The sequence below is a fragment of the Suricata suricatta genome, chromosome 2 (assembly GCF_006229205.1).
Source record: "Suricata suricatta isolate VVHF042 chromosome 2, meerkat_22Aug2017_6uvM2_HiC, whole genome shotgun sequence".
NCBI lineage: Eukaryota > Metazoa > Chordata > Mammalia > Carnivora > Herpestidae > Suricata > Suricata suricatta.
Genome location: NC_043701.1, coordinates 6469576 through 6488317, shown reverse-complemented (window position 1 = coordinate 6488317; position 18742 = coordinate 6469576). Strand labels below are relative to the sequence as shown.

The window sequence follows — 18742 nt, the reverse complement described above, 5'->3', positions numbered from 1 at the left end:
GGCCGGCCAATGAAGAGCGGGCTCCGGGCTGCGAGGCGGGTCCCGCACGGGGCAAGAGGCGCCGCCTGCCGGGGCCGCCGCGACGTTGCCGCCGCCACCTGGCTGGGCCGCCAAGTCTCCGCGCGCTTCGGGCAAAGGGACTGGCAAGGGCGGCCTTCTTGGATGATTTCCTAGAATTGGGGAGGATGATGACCCGGACGCTTCACGCCGCAGCAGCCAAGGGGAGCTGTTTGAGGTCGAGGATAAAGTACCCTCTCCTTTCTTGGCTCCACTTTACTAGTCTATGGACGTAGGCACAAGACTTCCGAGGTTCCCGCCAGCCCTGACGTTTGGTGGACCCAGCTGTGTGGATCAGGGTGTTGGGCGCATGGACCGTGAACGCCCTCACTGGAGACACCCTCCAGGGCTTTCCTTTTTGGACGTGTCCTTTAGCCCGTCCACCCTGTCTCCAACACTGACACGTTAGGGAGACCATCACCTCATTGTCACCCCCTTTTCCATGCTGAGACCAGTTGCTTTTGTCTTAGGAGGTTATTTTCACGCCAGTCTAGACCCTCGCCTTTCTCCTGTGGCACAGTCTTGCACCTGACTTGAAGGATCCTATAAAACTCTAGGCCTGAGCTCTGACTTCAATGAGGGTGCATTTGAGTGCCTCCTCCCTGTTTCCTGAAGTACTTCAAGAAGTCCTTCCTACTGCTGCGGGAGGGGGTCTGCGTTATAGAGGAATTTTTGTTGTGTATTTCAGCTCGGATTTGACTTAGTCTGTCCCTGGCCTGTGTGACAAGAACTATCAAGATGAGATTTTTCTATGTCTCTGACAGTAGAGGCGTCATCCCCTGGTAGAAATAGCTTGGAAATGGTTTTAGATACATTCCTGGATGTCACATTTGTGACAGGGCATTACAGGAATATAAAGTGTTCATCCTTAATCTGAGAAGGCCAGACCCTCCTCCTCCAGGCTATACCTTGTACTGATCAGAGGCCAGACTCCGAGACGGAGCAATTAGGCTGTGAGAGAAGGAAGTACTCATGTCTGCTAACCAGTATCTAGTGTGCGTTGGACATTTTGCTAAGTGCTTTTTGGAGGAGGTGGTGGGGGAGTGTCAGTCGCACAAAATTGGGCTAATCAGTCTTGGATTCCTAAAGCGTACTGACTGCTGGCCCACAGCCTTTAGGTCTGCTGCAGTGCTAGAACATGCGCTGAGGCGAGTAATGCAGGCTGAGTGATTTTCCACATCTCTAGTGCACTTCATCCCCACAAGTATCCCAAAACTTGCAGGATTCAAATGGCAGGAGAGGTACTGAGTCAAGTTTGTAGAGTTCCATTTTCAAGAATGTTTCTTTTTTTTTTTTTTTTAGTTTTTAAATATTTATTTTTGAGAGAGAGAGAGAGACCATATGAGTCGGGGAGGGGCAGAGAGAGAGAGGTAGACACAGAATGCGAAGCAGTTCAGGCTCTTAGCTGTTAGCACAGTGCTGGGTAATGGGGCTCGAACCCACAAACCATGAGATCATAACCTGAGCCAAAGTTGGATGCTTACCCGACTGAGCCGCCCAGGTGCCCCAAGAATGTTTCTATTATACCTTGGCTGTCTCTACCGAGCCATTCCTGGATTTCTTATTTTATTACTTCTAGTAATATATGATAAATATTCCATGCCCACACAGGACATTTTTTGAAATATGTCCTTTTCCTAACTACTCTTAAGTGCTGGCTTTCTCCTTTCTCTAGCTCCATTTCCTGGCAGCGAGGTCCTGGCCTCCTAGTGTGGAGGGCACTCCGGGGCTGGTCAACAAGGCACCTAGGTCACAGGGGCCTAATCTTCCAGGTCAGTAGGTCACATGCCAGGGAATGTCAGGGGGGAAGGAGATACCAACGCCAGAACAACAGAGTCTTACCTCTGAGTCCTGAGTAATGGGCGTGGGTTTGCTCTAGAACACTCCATGACTGAAATAGCATTCTGAGTGTCCATTGGTCCCCTGGGGAGTTTTCTGGACCTGGATTTCTCACTTACTTCCTGGCTTCTGCTGGGTTGTGTTCCCAGATGAAGAAAAAAAGGTTTGGTTAAGTAAGTGGCTAAGCTAATATCACTATTATGTGGTAGGTCTGTGATTCGAATCCATTACAGTCTGTCCATTTATGATGGTAATGCTTTGTTATTTCATTTTCCATTGCTCCTGGGTCTTGGTTCAAGATTCTTCCCATGGGGCCTCTATGGTGTCCAGTGTCTGCTGTCTCTGAAAGTCAGCCAGTGCAGGTCTATTTGGGGGTCTGACCAGTGACGTCTTCTGGCACTCAGAACAAGTTTCCCCCATTCCAAAGTACCCTGGCATTCCTGTGGCTGGGAATGCTCTGGTACCTCTCTTGTGGCTAACTCACCTCCTTGTGTCTAGTTGCAGGACTGGCATATGGGGACTGGCCTCCAATGAGAGGCCCAGATCCAGTCTGCAGAGGTCCCCCTTCTGGCCATCTTGACTGCAGTTCCGATTGTGGAGATGATGGAGTCCCACATGTGCCAACTTCAAAGCTTGGAGAGGCAGACAGAGGCAGCTGAGAAGAAGCTGGCCAACTGCGAGAAGGCGGCCGTGGAGTTCGGGAACCAGCTGGAGGGCAAGTGGGCCGTGCTGGGGACCCTGCTGCAGGAGTACGGGCTGCTGCAGAGGCGCCTGGAGAACATGGAGAACCTGCTGAGATCCTGCAGCTGCCGCCGAGCAGCAAGGGGGAGCACCCCCTGGTACAGGAACTTGGAGAGGGCTTGCTTTCCTTCAACAGGGCCCTCAGTCTTATAGTGGAGGGAACCCATGTCTGCCAGTGCTTGACCTCTTGGTTCTTAATGTCAGTACCAGTTGACTTGAAAGGGCTTGAAAACCCTCAGAAGAGAAGTGTGACACTGCAGAGATGTCTGCTGTGGCAGATGGCGTGGGGTTTGTTGGGAGGGGTATGGTTGTGCTTGCTGCTCCAGAATGACCTCTGAGGGTGAGGGCTGGCTCGGGTAGGAAAATCACAGAAGATATGTGTCACCCTAGGAGAGGGGACGAACACCCAGGAGCCCAGGTCCCAAATCCTTTTACCCACGGGTCCCTGCTCTTATCTGAAGCAGATGTGACAGAGATGAGACGGTGTTTGCCCAGTGGTGTGGCCAGTGACGCTCTCTGGCTTAGGGGTAGGGAGAGGACCCTGGAGCTGGTTTTAACCATTCTCTAAAATGGCAAGTCACTCATGCTGGCGTGGGCGACCTGTACTTCCAGGGGTCCCTCACTGCTGAAGACGTGGCCATGTGTCTCTCACGGCAGGAGTGGGGCAGCCTGAAGACCAGCAGAAGGCACCCTGCAAGCACATGAAAAGGACCCAGGAGACTGTGGTCTCCGTGGGTACGAGGCTGGCGCGTGGGGGCTTCCAAGCCCAAGGTCCTTGGCTCTGTGCCTTTATTGAATCAACTGGGCCCCTTGGATTTGAGAACACAAAGCACTTGGAGGTCAGTTGGTCAGCTGTCTTCACGCAGGGAGAAGGTGTTCTTCATTCCCATGTTTTAGGGATGAACTGAATTCAGGAGGGTAAATGATTTGCCCAGGGTCTTGTGGAGACTCAGTGTGAGTTGGCATCTGCTCTTGGCTGCACCGCCCTTCCCATGGCCCCAGGGGCAGCTCTCACCCCCACATCTCCCTTGCAGAGCCCGCCCCTAGTTTGTGTTTGCACCCCGAGGGCGGACAGAGGGTTTGCTGTGCGTGTCCTCTCCAGGGGCGCCCGGGCCCAGAAAACAGCTTCAGTCCTGGAACGTGAAGTTCTTCAGGCTGTGGGCGAAGAGCCAGGTGTGAGCATGTGCATGTTTGTGTAAGACGTGGTTAGACGGACTCTGTCGCTTCCACACCCCTTCTCCGTGTCAGCTGGCACACCCGCACCTCCCGCTGCCTCTGGCGGCTCAGCACTCAGCTTCCCGGCCACTCTCCTCCCCGGGAGGCTGAGGCCCAGCACGTTCCTTCCCTTTGCCTGGCCACAGACTTCCCTCTTCTGGAAGGTGGTCCCAGTGCACTGTGGGGCCAAGGGCCGAGGCGGGCACGGGGCGGGGAGGCCTCAGCGGGCCCGTGCCACAGAGGGCACGGACCGACAGCTGACCTCCCCGTGTGACTGACTCCCCGTCCCGGGCCTCCGTTTCCCCATCTGGCAAATCGGGTGGCTGGACAAGTGACTCTGGGTTCTTCCTGCCTTTCTCGGATTCTCCTTTGTCCCCTGTGGGGCAGCAGGACTAGAGCCTTCTTCCTAGCCTGGCCACGTGCCCTGCCTGCCTGGGGAGCACGGGCGCTCTGCTGCACCCCAAGCTCAGTGCTGTCCCCCACACATCTTGGTGGGGGATGGGGGGCGGGGGAGTGGACCCTACTCCGAACCCTTTCCCTTCAGGGCCTGCAGAGGCGAGATTCAACGCCGCCTTTATGGCAGACAAGGCCCGCTTTCCTCCCTCGTAGACTGCGCTCTGGACCCCAGGGGAGGGGGAACAGTCTGTCCCCTGCGGACGAGTGCAGGCCCAGCCCCCACCCCCTTGTGGAGAAACCGAGACAGAGGAGGGTGCAGTGGGCTGCCTGACTGGCAGGGCCGGACCCCGGTGTCCTCGCCGCCCCCCCCAGCACGGCCCTTTGGACAATTAAATGGACGATGCGCCATAGGAGCTCGGTTTTCTCTCTCAGATGATCGCAGTGTATTCAATACACGGTTTTCAAAGCCTTTGGTGGGGGTGGGGGGTGAGGAACGCTTTATCTGAATCACAGCTGGGAGCATCTAACACGGGGCAGAGCGGGACACTCCGGTCAAAGCAGGGGACAGCTCTTCTCTCAGAACCCAAGGGTCAGGCCAAGACACCGGTTCCCTGCTTTCTCGACTCAGGCATTTCATTTGGGGAGGAAGGCTGACTTTTGAAGCAGGTTCTTGGAGGCGGTGAATGAAGTCACACTGACCTCAGGGCTGAAGAAGGTGGGGATTGAGCAGGACGCCGCGGGGCCGGCGCGGAAGACAAGGAAGGCCGGAGCCCGGGACGCGGGCCCCTGCGCGGCAGGACGAGGCAGCGAGTGCGAGAGCGGGTGGGCAGCGTGGCTCCCGCGCTTTCCATCGGCTTCTGTGAGCGCTCTGACTGCAGGAGCCTGGGGAGGTGGTGTGGGGCTCCTGGGACCCCCGGCCGGGGCACTGTGCCACTGCGCTGGACCCGGCTGTTCCTAGGCCGCGGCAGCCACGGTTCGAGGCGGCGGCAGCTCCCAGGGAGGTGCCCCTGCGCCAGAGGCCCCGGCCCCAGCTCAGCGCTGCCGTGGCGCTGGGGTCTGCTCCGGAGTTGGGCCCACGTGAGCACTGGGAGGTGGGGATATGAGGTCTGGGGGGCTGCGGGGGGCTCAAGGCCTGCCCTGTGGCCTGAGCAATCCCTGCTTTGTTAACAGTTACTTCCTTGCATTCCACCCTCTCTGTAAGCTTTTCCAGACTCCGCAGGAGTGAGCTCTGTTTCCTCCCTCGCCCCCAGGACAGGCTTTGCCTTCACAAGCTGTGTTTGCACCCTCTGCTGCCAACATGGGGGCTCCAGGGACCGCTTGGTTTGCTGGACGCTTCCACAGGCTCCTCCTCTGGAGTCCTGGGAAGAGTGCAGGGGTGGGTTCTCGTTCAGGACGCCTGGGCGGAGTCTGGGTTCCAACAAGTTCCTCAGGGAACCCTGGGCACCTCCACTTTTGAGAACCGGGGTCCGCCATCTCTGAACAGAGACTAACCAGCCTCTACCCTTTGCAAGCATTTGCATTTTGACTTGGCAACTGTTTTCTTACAAGAGAAGATTCTCACCGAGAAATGCAAAGGGTGCCGACGAATCGGACGGGCCTCTGGGTTGGCCACCCTCCCGACCCTAGCCCCTCCCGAGGGCCCCACACTGTCACTTGGGTGTGTGGCATTTCAGGCCCCTCCCTCTCATGCATGTTCATACATGTGAGAACCGGGGAGAGACGCGGGGTTGAAAGGACACAAAGCCGTGCTGTGTATACCAACCTGTGGCTCGTTTTCACTCAACAAAATGTCCTAAGACCCTTTGAAACAGGTGGGGCTCATGTTGATCCACTTTGTTCTCTGGGAGCCTGGGCTGGCTGCGTGATGGGCACTTGGTGTCCAGGGCCCTGTCCATCCTGGTGGCCTGGCCGGCCATCTCCTCAGCATGACTGTGTTAGACATGTCTCCAGGAACTGTGGGAGAGGACACACTGAGCCCTGTAGTCCTGGGGACAGAATCTGGCTCAGCCTTGCATGGTGTGGATGGATAGCCATTAGATACTGGTGGCCCGGAATGTTCTCCATTCACTCATTTATTCAGCAAGGGTGCCTGAGGTAGGAAGGAGCAGTAGGAATTGCTCCCTGTCCTGACTACGGGTCTTAGAGATCTTAGCGATCCGGGTGTCTGGTGAGGGCACTTGGCCGGCCAGGGACGCTCGCTCACCATCACCGTGGTATGCAGGCTGTGTGACTGGCTGAATAAACAAAAACAACACAAAGTAACGAAACAGTAACGTGAGATAGCGGTGACTGGGTGCTGGCCCCTGACAGGCTCTCGGTGTCACAGACCCAGGCTCCTTCCAGCTTGTTGCTCGGTCCTTGCTCAGATGTGGCTTGTTGCCGTCATTCAAGATGGCTCACTACCCTGTCCGCAGCCAGTAAGGAGGAAGCAAGAAGGGGGCGGTGCTCTTTCCCTTTAAGGTCAACACATTTATTTTTTATTTTATTTTTTAATTTTTTTAAAGTGAATATACAATTTATTTAACATTCAACTTCATCAACACATTTACTTAAAAAAATTTTTTTTTAATGTTTATTTATTTTTGAGAGAAAGAAAGACAGAGGGACAAACAGGAGAGGCAGAGAGAGGGAGACACAGAATCCGAAGCAGGTTTCAAGCTCTGAGTGGTCAGCACAGAGCCGGACGTGGGGCTTCAGCTCATGAGCCGAGAGATCGAGAGCTGAGCCGAAGTCGAGGCTTAACCGCCTGAGCCACCCAGGCGCCCGATTTACTTTTTAGTTAACGAACACATACTCAGTCCTTACAATATGTATGTTATCGGCACCGACCCAGAGAAGCCCCATTACAACCTTCCATTTACTTCGATTATAGAGAAAGAGGCCAAGACGGAGGGCACTGCGTTGTCCCCTTTCATGCAGCTGTAGAGGCAGAGCGTCCCCTACCCCACTCACAAGATCCAGCCCCGCCTCATCTCCCTGCAGGGGACGCTGGAAACGTGGGATTCACGTGGCCACGTGCCCAGGGGAGAATACACAAAATGTTCTCTGACTTGAAGGCGAGCAGTGGTGCTGGGGGACTACCTACAGCCTCTGTCATAGCTCAAGGCCCGGCACCCGTTCCCGGCTCTCTCTGCCACAGCACCAGTCTCTGTCCTCAGGAATCCCTGGCCTAGGCGCACCTCGGGGATCCCACGGGTCAGGGTCCGGGCCCCTGCGGTACAGTGACTGCGGGAGGGGGGCGGGGAAGCGAGCAGGAGGGCCCTGCCTGTGTCCCAGGCCGTGGGAGGCACGTCTGCACCGCGGCGGGGGGTGGGGTGCGCCCCGCGCCGGGTCTGAGACCACAGCGGACGCGCCGTTGGGAAAAGAGAACCCGTGAACCGCCAGCCTCGCTCTCGCTCTCGGCGAGTCCGGATCCTCCTGCTGGTGGGGTCTTGCCCGACGGGGCGGGGTGGGGGCGCTGACGGCCCGGTGGCTGCCTGGCGGCTTGAAAGATGACAGCGGGGACGTTGGCCACATGGATCAGCTCAGCTCCTTCCGTGACGGTCACGGGCGATTTCTCTGTGCGGGCGGGGCTGTGTGAGAGCATTTTACCCCGAGGAGCACTTCTTCCAGAACTGGGTCTGTCCCTCACACCTGCCGCCACCTCATCAACCAGGCTGATGGCACGTCCCGAGTCCTTTGTGACTTCCCGGTTGGCCTTGGGTACTGGGCCAGCCTCCCAGGGCACCTGCCAGCCCCCAGTCCTCCACCCTGTGCCTCTGCCACTATTTATCGTCTTACCTGTTGACAAATCGTTTGCATTGTTTTCTGTTTGGGGCTTTAAAAATAAAGTTGTCGTGATCCCTTGTGCACAAGTGCATGGACACAGGCTTCCGGACATAGGGCGTGCAGGATGGGGGTCCTGTGCTGGGTGTAGGCATGCCCTTTGAAGGAACCGCCAAACTGCTTTCCAAAGTGGCTCGCCATTTCCCATTCGCACCGCGGCGTGTGAGGGCTCCCAGCCGTTCCACATCCTCGCCCACGCTTGTTTTTCTGTTTGTTTGTTTTTTAATTTTAGAGAGAGTGCAAGCAGGGGAGAGGGGTAAGCAGGGGAGAGAGAGAGAGAGAAAATCCCACACAGGCACCACACTCTCTGCAGAGCCTGAGGTGGGGCTTGATCCCACGACTCTGGGATCATGACCCAAGCCCAAATCAATAGTCAACCAACGGAGCCACCCAGACGCCCCTCGCCCACACTTGTTATGGTCAGACTTCAGTCTTTCTGATGTGCATTCTAATGTAAGGTAGTCCTATCTCATCGGGGTTTGTTTTGTTGTTGTTTTCCTTTGCACAAGCTGGCGTGGGGGGAGGGGGAGGGCAAAAGGGAGGGGGAGAGAGTCCCATGCCCAGCGCAACAACCATGAGATCATGACCTGAGCTGAAATCAAGAGGCGGATGCTTAACCGACTGAGCCACCCAGGCGTCCGGATCTCATTGTGGTTTTAATTTTTATTTCCCTCATTGCTAATGATGTGGAGGATGTTTTTATGCGCTTATTGCCACCCTCTATGTTCTTTGGTGAAGTACCTGTTCAGATCTTTTGTCCGTTTTTTCACTGGGGTTGTTTGTTTTCTTATGATTGAGTTTGGAAAGTTCTCTATACATTATGGCACAAGGCCTGTGTCAGACGCGGCTCGCAAATACTTGCTCCCGGTCCGTGACTTGTCTTTTTATTCCAGTGTCTTTCAAAGAGCAAAAGTGCTTAATTTTGATGAATTCCAGTTTATCAAGTGAGATTTTGGTGTCCTGTTTAAGAAAGTTTTGCGGGGCACCTGGGTGGCTCAGTCGGTTGAGCGTCCGACTTCAGGTCATGATCTCGCAGTTTGTGGGTTTGAGCCCCACGTCGGGTTCTGTGCTGACAGCTCTGAGCCTGGAGCCTGCTTCAGATTCTGTGTCTCCCTCTCTCTGCCCCTTCCCTGCTCACGGTGTCTCTCTCTGTCTCAAAAATAAATAAATGTTAAAAAAAAAAAAAAGAAATTTTTGCCTAACTTGGGGCAAGTTAGGGCACCCGGCCGGCTCAGTTGGTGGAGCGTGCAACTCTTGATCTTGGGGTTGTGAGTTCGAGCCCCACGTTGGGTGGAGAGAGGCCTTTGAAATAAAATCAAAGCCACGCCACCGGCTCTCAACCCCAGAGAGAAACCAGTGTTCTTTAATGGTTGGAAATATGACGTCAGTAAGAACTTCATGAAATTTTCCATGTAAGAACCCGGATATTCCTGTTTTATGGCGTGACAGTGTAAACAGTGTAAAAACTGCCAGTTTTTCCTCCACACGACGCAGTAGGAGCACCACCCTCTGAACATTCGGTGTAAAAACCGGTTGGGGAGCGTCCCAAGCTGTCGCCCCAGCTGCTGCCGTGACCCCGTTCTGTGACAAGGCGCATCATCAGGTTGAAAACTGCACAGCCCTGCACTGCTTAGAACCTACATTTCCTGCTTTCCTGAGGAATTTAACATTTCAGCTCTTTTTGCTTATGGTTTCTTTCTTAGTAAGCAGTTAACGCGAACAGTGTCAGAGAACCGCCCCCCCCCCAGTGCCCCTGCCGCAGACTGTCCTCATCCTGTCTTTATTTCTGCCCCCGCCCCCCAGGCAAGAGGCTTCTCTCCCTGCACTGACACCAGCTCCTTCCACCTCCCATCCTGCCAACCCCAGGGCACACAGTCTTGGCTATTTCAGCCCCTTGGGCCCATTTCCAAGCGAAGCTGCCCCGAGCAAGCTTTCCCAGAGGGGACTGGGGTGGCACCAACGTCACGGGGGTGGGAGTCCGACGGGGAGCAGGAGCCATCCAGCAGCCTCACTGACGGCCTTCTGTCCGGGGACGGTGCTCCTGAGCCTGGGCTCCCCTAGGTTCACAGAAGTTCCAGAGAGGCAGGGGGCAAGCCCCAGGACACCTAGCCAGGGACCTGTTCCTGCTCTGTCCACTTCGGGCTGCCACCTCCTTTCCCCTACAGTCAGCTGGAACCAAAATGATCACCCCCTTGGGTCAATGGACCCAATGGAAGGAGCCTGTGGTCGATTTTGGCGTGTCCCAGCAGCCTCAGGAGAGCACAGAAGGTGGAGTCACTCCCGGCGCCAGGTCGCTTGCCACGCCAGCCCAGCGGCTCTAGGGCCCACCCCAGCATTCCTGCACTGAAGAGCTCCTTCCCGAAAACCCTGTGAGCAGCACAGACCGCGGCCGGCTGCTTCTGGGGGAGAAAGGCACTGGGAAGGGTTGATAGGGACTCAGGTGGGTGGGGGTGGGGTGGGAAGAACTTTCTTTGGCTGAGACCCCCCAGCCCCCAGTGCCCAGCCCTTCAGTTCAGAGGATGCCCCCTCCCCTCCCCTGGCCGCCTCTTCATCCTCGATGCCCACCCAGAGCTGCCTGCAGCTGCTGCGGTCTTGGAACCCATCGCTTTCCACGCCCTGGGGGCTCGCACGTGCGGGATCACAGTGGAACGACCCTCCTCACGTTCATTTTCTCCTCGAGCGGGAATCTGGAGCTGGCTCACCTCATTCCCCCGCAGTGTTTCGCAGGTTGAGTGGATGAGCGCATGGTGGGAGGGGAGAAAGGGGTCCTCCTGTTATGCCCAAGATTTCAATATCGTCCCCCAAAACCAGAGACCGCCAGGGAGACCGAGTCACACATGCAAAAGCAAAGGGCTTTATTACGGGCTGAGGCTGGCCAGGGCCTAAGCTCGGGCTCCCAGACCTCACCAGGGCAGTGGATCCGTGCTGAGAGCCCCGGACAAAGGCGGGGCAGGGCCTTTTATGGGGTTTGGGAAGGGGGAGTTACAGGAAATTGTGACACAGGTACAGGGGTCCAATCATTATAGCATAACGTCATTGGCAGTAACTTTAACCATACACATTGTCCAGAGTGTTCGTTACTTTTGGCGGGACCCAATCACAACATTCGAGTATTAACCAATTACAGAGTGGACCCAGGACCCAGGACCCAGGACCCTCACATAGGGTGTAACTAGCCTTAAGCAATAAGTGATTATCTATAGCTTCTATCTCTAGGCCTGCCCTTAGGAGTGTTAAGGGTGTTAGCTGGCCTTTCCTGACTGGGTGTTACAAGGGTGGTCCCTCCTGCCTTGGGCAATGTGTGCCCTTCTATTGTCTAATGATTCTGAGAAACCGACACCTAGGCCTCCAAGGTCAGAGGGAAACTTGAAGCCTGTCATGGAGTCAGTTTGGTTCAGACCTGCATCCTTACACTCTGTGTCTCAGGGTGTGGTGTCAGGACCAGGTTCTTGTCCCAGACCTACTCTACCCGTGCAGAGCCCCAGTGCAGGGAGGGCGGAGGGGACCAAGGGTCTAGGATGGGAAAGCCAGTGACTGCCCATCACAGGGGTAGGAGAGCTGAGGGAGCCAGAGAGGGAGGAAGAGCCATGGAGGGAGAAGGAAGGACGTGCCTGGCACGTAGGAGCTGGTGAGTCGGTGTGTGGATGAGGGTGAACGGGGGAGTGAGGGTGGGGAGGGGTGGGCTGTCAGCGGGCAGGCTGCCTGCTTCCCGGAACTCGGCAGCCACAGTCCAGGGCCAAGTCAGCTGCACAGTTCAAGGGGTGCAATTAAGGCTCAGGGGCAGGCTTGGGGGCATAGCTCAGGGGCAGAGCATTTGACTGCAGATCAAGAGGTCCCCGGTTCAAATCCGGGTGCCCCCTTGGTGAGGTCACTTTTGGCTGTAAGTGGTAAATAAGAAGGAGGCAAATAATTCTGATGCTGCCTGATGTCTGAGTCCTGTTCTGTCCCCATCTCTAGGATCCCCATCTCTAGGATCGGACAGCAGAGAGGGTGGTTGTGAGGGTTCCTTGAGGTCACAGCTGGTCATGCGGTGCCACAGGCTTCCCTGGGTGACAGTGCCTGGGAGTGCCCTGGTTGTGTTAGCAGGAAGCTAGACTTCAAAACGTGTCCTGGCGCACCTTCCTGGTGACCTCATTCTCAAGCCTCACTGATGTTCAGACACTCCTGACGCAGGCACCTTTGGGGCTGCCTGGTGGCTCAGTTGGTTGAGTGTCCCACTCTTTTTTTCTAATGTTTATTTTGAGAGAGAGGGAGACAGACAGACAGAAGGACAGACAGCAAGTGGGGGAAGGTCAGAGAGAGAAGGAGAGAATCCCAAGCAGGCTCCATGCTATCAGCCCAGAGCCTGATGAGGGGCTTGAACCCACGAACTATGAGATCATGACCTGAAGTAATATCAGGAGTCTGATACTTAACTGACTGACCCACCCAGGCACCCTAAGTGTCCGACTCTTGATTTCAGCTCAGGTCATGATCCCACGGTTGTGGGATGGACCCCTGCATGGGGCTCTGCACTGAGCATGAACCTGCTTAAGATGGTCTCTCTCTGCCCCTCCCCCACTCTCTCTCTCAAAAAACATCTTTGTTCTTGGGGCACCTGGGTAGCTCAGTCGGTTAAGTGTCCAACTTTGACTCATGTCATGATCTCACAGTTCATGAGTTCGAGTCCCACATCGGGCTTTATACCTACAGCTCAGAGCTTGGAGCGTGCTTCAGATTCCTTCTCCTTGTCTCTGCCCCTCCCCCATTCAGCTCTGTCTCTCTCTCAAAAAATAAACATAAAAAAAATCTTTGTCCTTCTTCCTCCCTCTGCCTTCCTCCTCCTTGGCCTCCCCCACGTCTTCATTCCGCCGGCTCCTCTCCCTCCCTGTCCCCCAGGAAGCACCCCCTGACTGCCCAGCAGCACAGCTCCTTGCTCCCTGTGCCCACGGCTCTCCACTTAGACTTCTGCCACTCCGTGGAAATCCTTCAGTTCATGACTTTGTCCCCCACTCGGACTAAGGCTCTCTGAGGAGCAGCGATAGTGTTTTATTCGTCCGCGCCTTCGACATGGATGACAGAGCCTGGCACCTCACATACGCCAAGAGTGTTGCATAAATGAATGAATGAGTGAAACGATGAGCACCGTCCCTAAGGTTTGGAGCAGGGAGGAGGCTCTCCCTGGGAGAGTGTGAGGTTCCCAGAAACAACCCCTCTTGTCCTGATGAGAGCGAAGTACAGACCCGCAGAGACCCTAAGTGCAGTGCATGGGTGAAAAGGTGAGGATGGGGAGGCACAGACAGCTGTGGGTATAGCTCAGGGGTAGAGCATTTGACTACAGATCAAGAGGTCCCCGGTTCAAATCCGGGTGCCTCCTCTCTTAGCTTTTAAATTACTGAAACAGGTATTGGAATTTCTGCCTCTTTCCCCACACATATACCCATTAAATTACTGCTCTTTGTCTTGGGATAAAAAGTTATGATTTGCACCAGGACCAGCTCCGGAATCCTTCCCTAAGCATTGCCCAGACAATATCTACTGGGATCACATTTCACTGAAGAGGCTGACGAAGTTGGCCCAGTCCACTCCCACCTGCCTGGGGACTCTTGCCCTTCAGGGCCTGTGGGGGGAACATCACTTTCTTTCTCTTAATGTTCTCATTTTCTCCAACCTTGTTATGGTCTCCAGAGAGAAGGCGGTCTCTTTGTTCTTCCGCCTCCGCTTGTGCAGTGCGGAGGTACATCTTCCTGCTCCCCAGGGGTGACGGCGCCGGTTAGAGAACATGGCAAAGGCAGAGCCTGTGTTCTCTCCCTGGGAGTTTCTCAGAGGTGCTGTCTCCACCGCAGACTTAGACCCACTGGATTCTCTCTTCTCCCTTTCACTCCTACCAGTCTTTCTTTTTTTAATCTCATCAGTATATCCTTGGTGAGAATGCCTAGAGGTAGACCCTAGTTTGTATAATGATTTTTGAAAATGGAGTCCAAATAGTTAAAACACATGATGGGTATGAAGAATCCTCCAGAACGGTCTCCATGTTCCTTAAGGAAGAAGGAACTTTGATCTTTCCTCGGAAGACAAATAAAAAAGCTGAAAAAATACAGCAAACATTTCATTAAAAGCCTCAACGAGCTTGGGGACGCCTGGGTGGCTCAGTTGGTTAAGTGTCCCACTCTTGGTTTTGGCTCAGGTCGTGATCTTGTAGTTTGTGAGTTTGAGCCCCACGTCAGGCTCTGTGCTGATGGTGTGGAGCCTGCTTGAGATTCTCTCTCCCTCTCTCTTCCCCTCTCCTGCACATGCATACATGCTCTCTCCCTCTGTGTCAAAATAAATTAAAAACCTTAAAAGGCCTCAAAGAGTTAACTAGTTAGATAGGAAATACAAGGTGGAGATTCAGAACAAATGGGAAACAGAAAGAGAAGGCTCTACGTGAGAACCTGCTTTGGCCTTCAGTGCAGAAGAGGCAGCAGAGAGCCTGAGTGAACTTCTGGAGGGCTCTCAGGACCAGCGGGCTAGAAGTCAGAATTCCGGGCCCTCCTAGAGTAGGAACACTGGTAGAATCATCTCTTGCTTTGGGCTAGGACCCAGAGGAGTAAGGGTAGACTGAACAAAAATAGCTCCTGCAAGAATTTGTAGCTGGTCTTTGTAAAATTTGAATGGCTCAGAAAACTCAAGTCTTGAAATTATATAAAGGTATCCTGACTGCTAGAGCCCCTCAAATACATGCAAAAGCATAGGAAGGAAATGATCTCTTCCACCGGGCTTCACATTAGTTCTACAAATACATTTTTTAATGTTTTTTATTTATTTTTGAGAGACAGAGAGACAGCGCGAGCAGGGGAGGGGCAGAGAGAGAGGGAGATACAGAATCCGAAGCAGGCTCCAGGCTCTGAGCTAGCTGTCAGCACAGAGTCTGATGCGGGGCTTGAACCCACGAACCGTGAGATCATGACCTGAGCCAAAGCCAGAAGCTGGACGCTCAACCGACTGAGCCACCCAGGCGCCCCCAAAAATACATTTTTGAATGCAGTGCTCAGTATGCAGTCAAGAATAACTATGTACCCAAGGAGGCAAAAACCACCAATGAAAATCAATAGAAAGAACAGACCACAGAACTAAACACAGGGATTTTCTTATTAGAGCTGCCAGAAACACACTATAAAAAGATGATGCTTACTGTTTTCAAGAAGATCAGAGACACGCTTGAAAATGTCAGTAGGAAGCAGGAAAGCATAAGAAGGAGCTAAGAAGATGTGAAAAGAGAACAAAGAAATTTTGTATCTAAAAATCAATAACTGAAATTCAAATCTCAGTGGGGGTGCTTAGGTGGCTCAGTTGCTTAAGTGTTAGACTTCGGCTCAGGTCATGATCTCATGGTTCATGAGTTTGAGCCCTTCATCTGGCTCTTTGCTGTCAACACAGAGCCAACTGTGGATCCTTTACGCCCCCCCACCCCTCCTCCACTGGGTCTCTCTGTCTCTCAAAATAAATAAACTTACAAAAATTAAAAACTCAATGAGTACGTCCATGTTACTGTCAGTGAATAGTTTCAGCCAAAGAGAAAATCGTGAATTAGAACATTGGAATGAAAAACTGTCCATTATAAAGCATGCAGAGAGAAAAGTATGGCAAACACAGACTAGAGAGGAACAAATTTAGAGGATACAGGGAGTTCTCATGTACATTGAAATGGACTCCTGGAGGAGAAAAGGAGAGAATGAAGTAGATGGAATATTTGAGAAAACAGAGGCTAAGACAATTTTGCGACTTAGTTATTGTAGTAAAATTGCAGAAAATCAGAGGCCAGAAACTCAAAAACATCATGAAATGAATACACATCACTTTCAGTGGTTCCAATGAGATGGACAACAATGAGTTTTCAAGTGCAACAAGGATGGGGCGCCTGGATGGCTCAGTTGGTTAAGTGTCCAACTTTGGCTCAGGTCATGATCCCACAGTTTGTGGGTTCGAGCCCTGTGTCAGGCTCTGTGCTGACAGCTAGTTCAGGGCCTGGAGCCTGCTTCAGATTTTGTGTCTCCCTCTCTCTCTGACCCTACCCTGCTCGAGCTATCTCTCAAAAATAAATAAAAAACATAACAACAACAACAAAAGAACAACAATGAAAACCAGAAAGCAGTGGAATTGCATGTACTGATACACTGTAACTGTGTAATTTCATACAAATGAAATGTAAAGCCACAGACTTTGAGAAATAGCTATGCATATGGAGAGAAAACATGATTTATAGTTTTCAAACTAGAATGGGGGAAATAATAGGATTATAAAAAATCTCAATTGAACAAACAAAAAAAGGAAGAATGTGAAAAACATAAATAAGCACTATATATTGAAAGCATAAAATGAGGAGGTAGATTTGAATACAAATACATCTGCAATTACATTAAAATTAATAAATGCCCGAGGTTAAAAGACAAAGATGATCATATTGGGGTTAGAGCAACCAACCAACTATATTCTATTTTTTTTTAACATTTATTTATTTTTGAGCGACAGAGAGAGACAGATCATGTGCAGGGGAGGAGCAAGAGAGAGGGACACGCAGAATCAGAAGCAGGCTCCAGACTCTGAGCTGTTAGCACAGAGCCTGATGTGGGGCTCAAACCCACAAACTGTGAGATCATGACCTGAGCTGAAGTTGGACACAACTGACTGAGCCATCCAGGCGCCCCTATATTCTATTTACAAAAGAAACCATCAACAACCTAGAGATACAGAAAGATTGAAAAGTAAAAGGATGAAAAAATATGACTTACAGAACATTAAAAAAGAAAGCAGACAAAAGTAGATTTTAAGACATGAAATATTGTGTATATATATATATATATATATGCCACATCTTCTTGATCCACTCATCAGGTGATGGACATTTAGGCTCTTTCCATGATTTGGCTACTGTAGAAAGTGCCGCTATGACCATTGGGGTACATGTGCCCCTATGCATCAGCACTTCTGTATCCCCTGGGTAAATCCCTAGCAGTGCTATTGCTGGGTCATAGGGGAGTTCTATCGATAGTTTTCTGAGGAACCTCCACACTGTTTTCCAGAGCAGCTGTACCAGTTTACATTGCCACCAACAGTGTAGGAGGGTGCCTGTCTCTCCACATCCTCACCAGCATCTGTAGTCTCTTGATTTGCTCATTTTAGCGATAAACTATTAAAAAAAACCAGCATTATATTTTTATTAAAAAAAAAAGACACAAAATATTGCTCCCTCCCTTGATGTCAAGGAGTGAAGAACACCCACTTGGATCGCCCACTTCAGGTTCCGCCCCCCCACCCCCACCCCGTGTCCCAGACTCCATCACTACAGTGACTTCTCCGTGACCGATGACCCTTACCCGCAGAGATACCGCCTCACTGTCCACGTTGGAGTCAGCTGCCTCCATCCTTTGTAACTCCCCTATACACTCCCTGACTGAACAGTGTTGACCATATATGTAGGGACATGTCTATGCCCCTGCTCAGCAGGAAGAAGCTACAGAAGATGGGATCTTTCCTCTTCAATGACCTTAAAGATTTAAGGGTCAAAACTGTTCAGGGGAAATATAACGAGGGACCATAATGGAAGCTGAGGGCCAATCACAAGCTAGCACCCCCCCCCATCCCCACATGGGAAATGTATGATATTCCTCAGGCATTCCTGGCTGCCCAAGGACCAAAACCAAATGGTTAAACTAATAGTTTCCATATCTCATCAATAGCCTAATCTCCAGGAACTCCCTACTATCTTAATGATAATGCTTTGCTAGAGGGAAAAACAACCTTAGCTTGACAATAGTTTGGTGGCCAGTAATCTGTTAATCGTCTTTAGCATATGGAAATCCCTTTAAGAAACCTTCTCTTGTCGTTAAGTCCCCCAACTCCACAGGATCTAAGCAGTCACTCTGCACAACCCCAGGGTGGGTCTTTCTGCCCTCGGGTCCTGTCCTCGTGCTGTAATAAAATCACCTTTTTGCACCAAAAAGAAAAAGACATAAAATATTACTAGAGATAGCAAGATTATTAATAGTCAAAGGCTGAATTTAACAGGAAGATGTAAGAATTCCTAATCTTTATGCTTCTGGTAATATAGCTTCAAAATTTGTAAGGCAAAATCTCGACAGAATAACAAAGAGAAATAAACAAATTTAGAATTAGAGTGGAAATTTTTACACACTCTTCTCATTAATTAACAGAAGAGGAGCAAAAACATCATGAATACTTGAAAATTTTGTTTAGTTTCTTTCCCCCATAGCTTTATTGAAGTACAATTGACAAATAGAATTGTAATATATGTAATATATTTAAAGTGTACAATGTAATGATATGACTTACATATACATTGTGAAAGGATTACCACAGTCAAGGTAATTAACACCCCCATCACATCACATAGTCACCTTTGTGTGTGTGTGTGCGCGCGCGCATGTGCATGTGAGAGGGAGCGAAAGAGAGAGAGAGAATGCTTAAGATCTACTCTCCGCAACTGCCAAGCTGTACATTAACTCTCTGGAACTTATTTATCTTATAACTGAGAGTGTCTACCCTTTGACCAACATCCCCCCATTTTTCTCTACCCCTTAGCCCCTGGCAACCACCAATCTACTCTTGTTTCTATGAGTTTGACTTTAAAAAAAAAAATTCCACCCGTAAGTGATACCATACAGTATTTACCTTTTTTTTGGGGGGGGGG

The 18742-nt window shown here is 51.8% G+C and overlaps 2 non-coding genes across 2 annotated transcripts; both read left to right on the top strand.

The window, feature by feature from the left end:
* The first annotated feature begins 11861 nt into the window (after positions 1-11861).
* On the top strand, positions 11862-11933 carry TRNAC-GCA. The gene has a single exon. It is a non-coding gene; the product is annotated as a tRNA-Cys (tRNA).
* Positions 11934-13357: 1424 nt separating this feature from the next.
* Positions 13358-13429, top strand: TRNAC-ACA. The gene has a single exon. It is a non-coding gene; the product is annotated as a tRNA-Cys (tRNA).
* The last annotated feature ends 5313 nt before the right edge of the window (positions 13430-18742 follow it).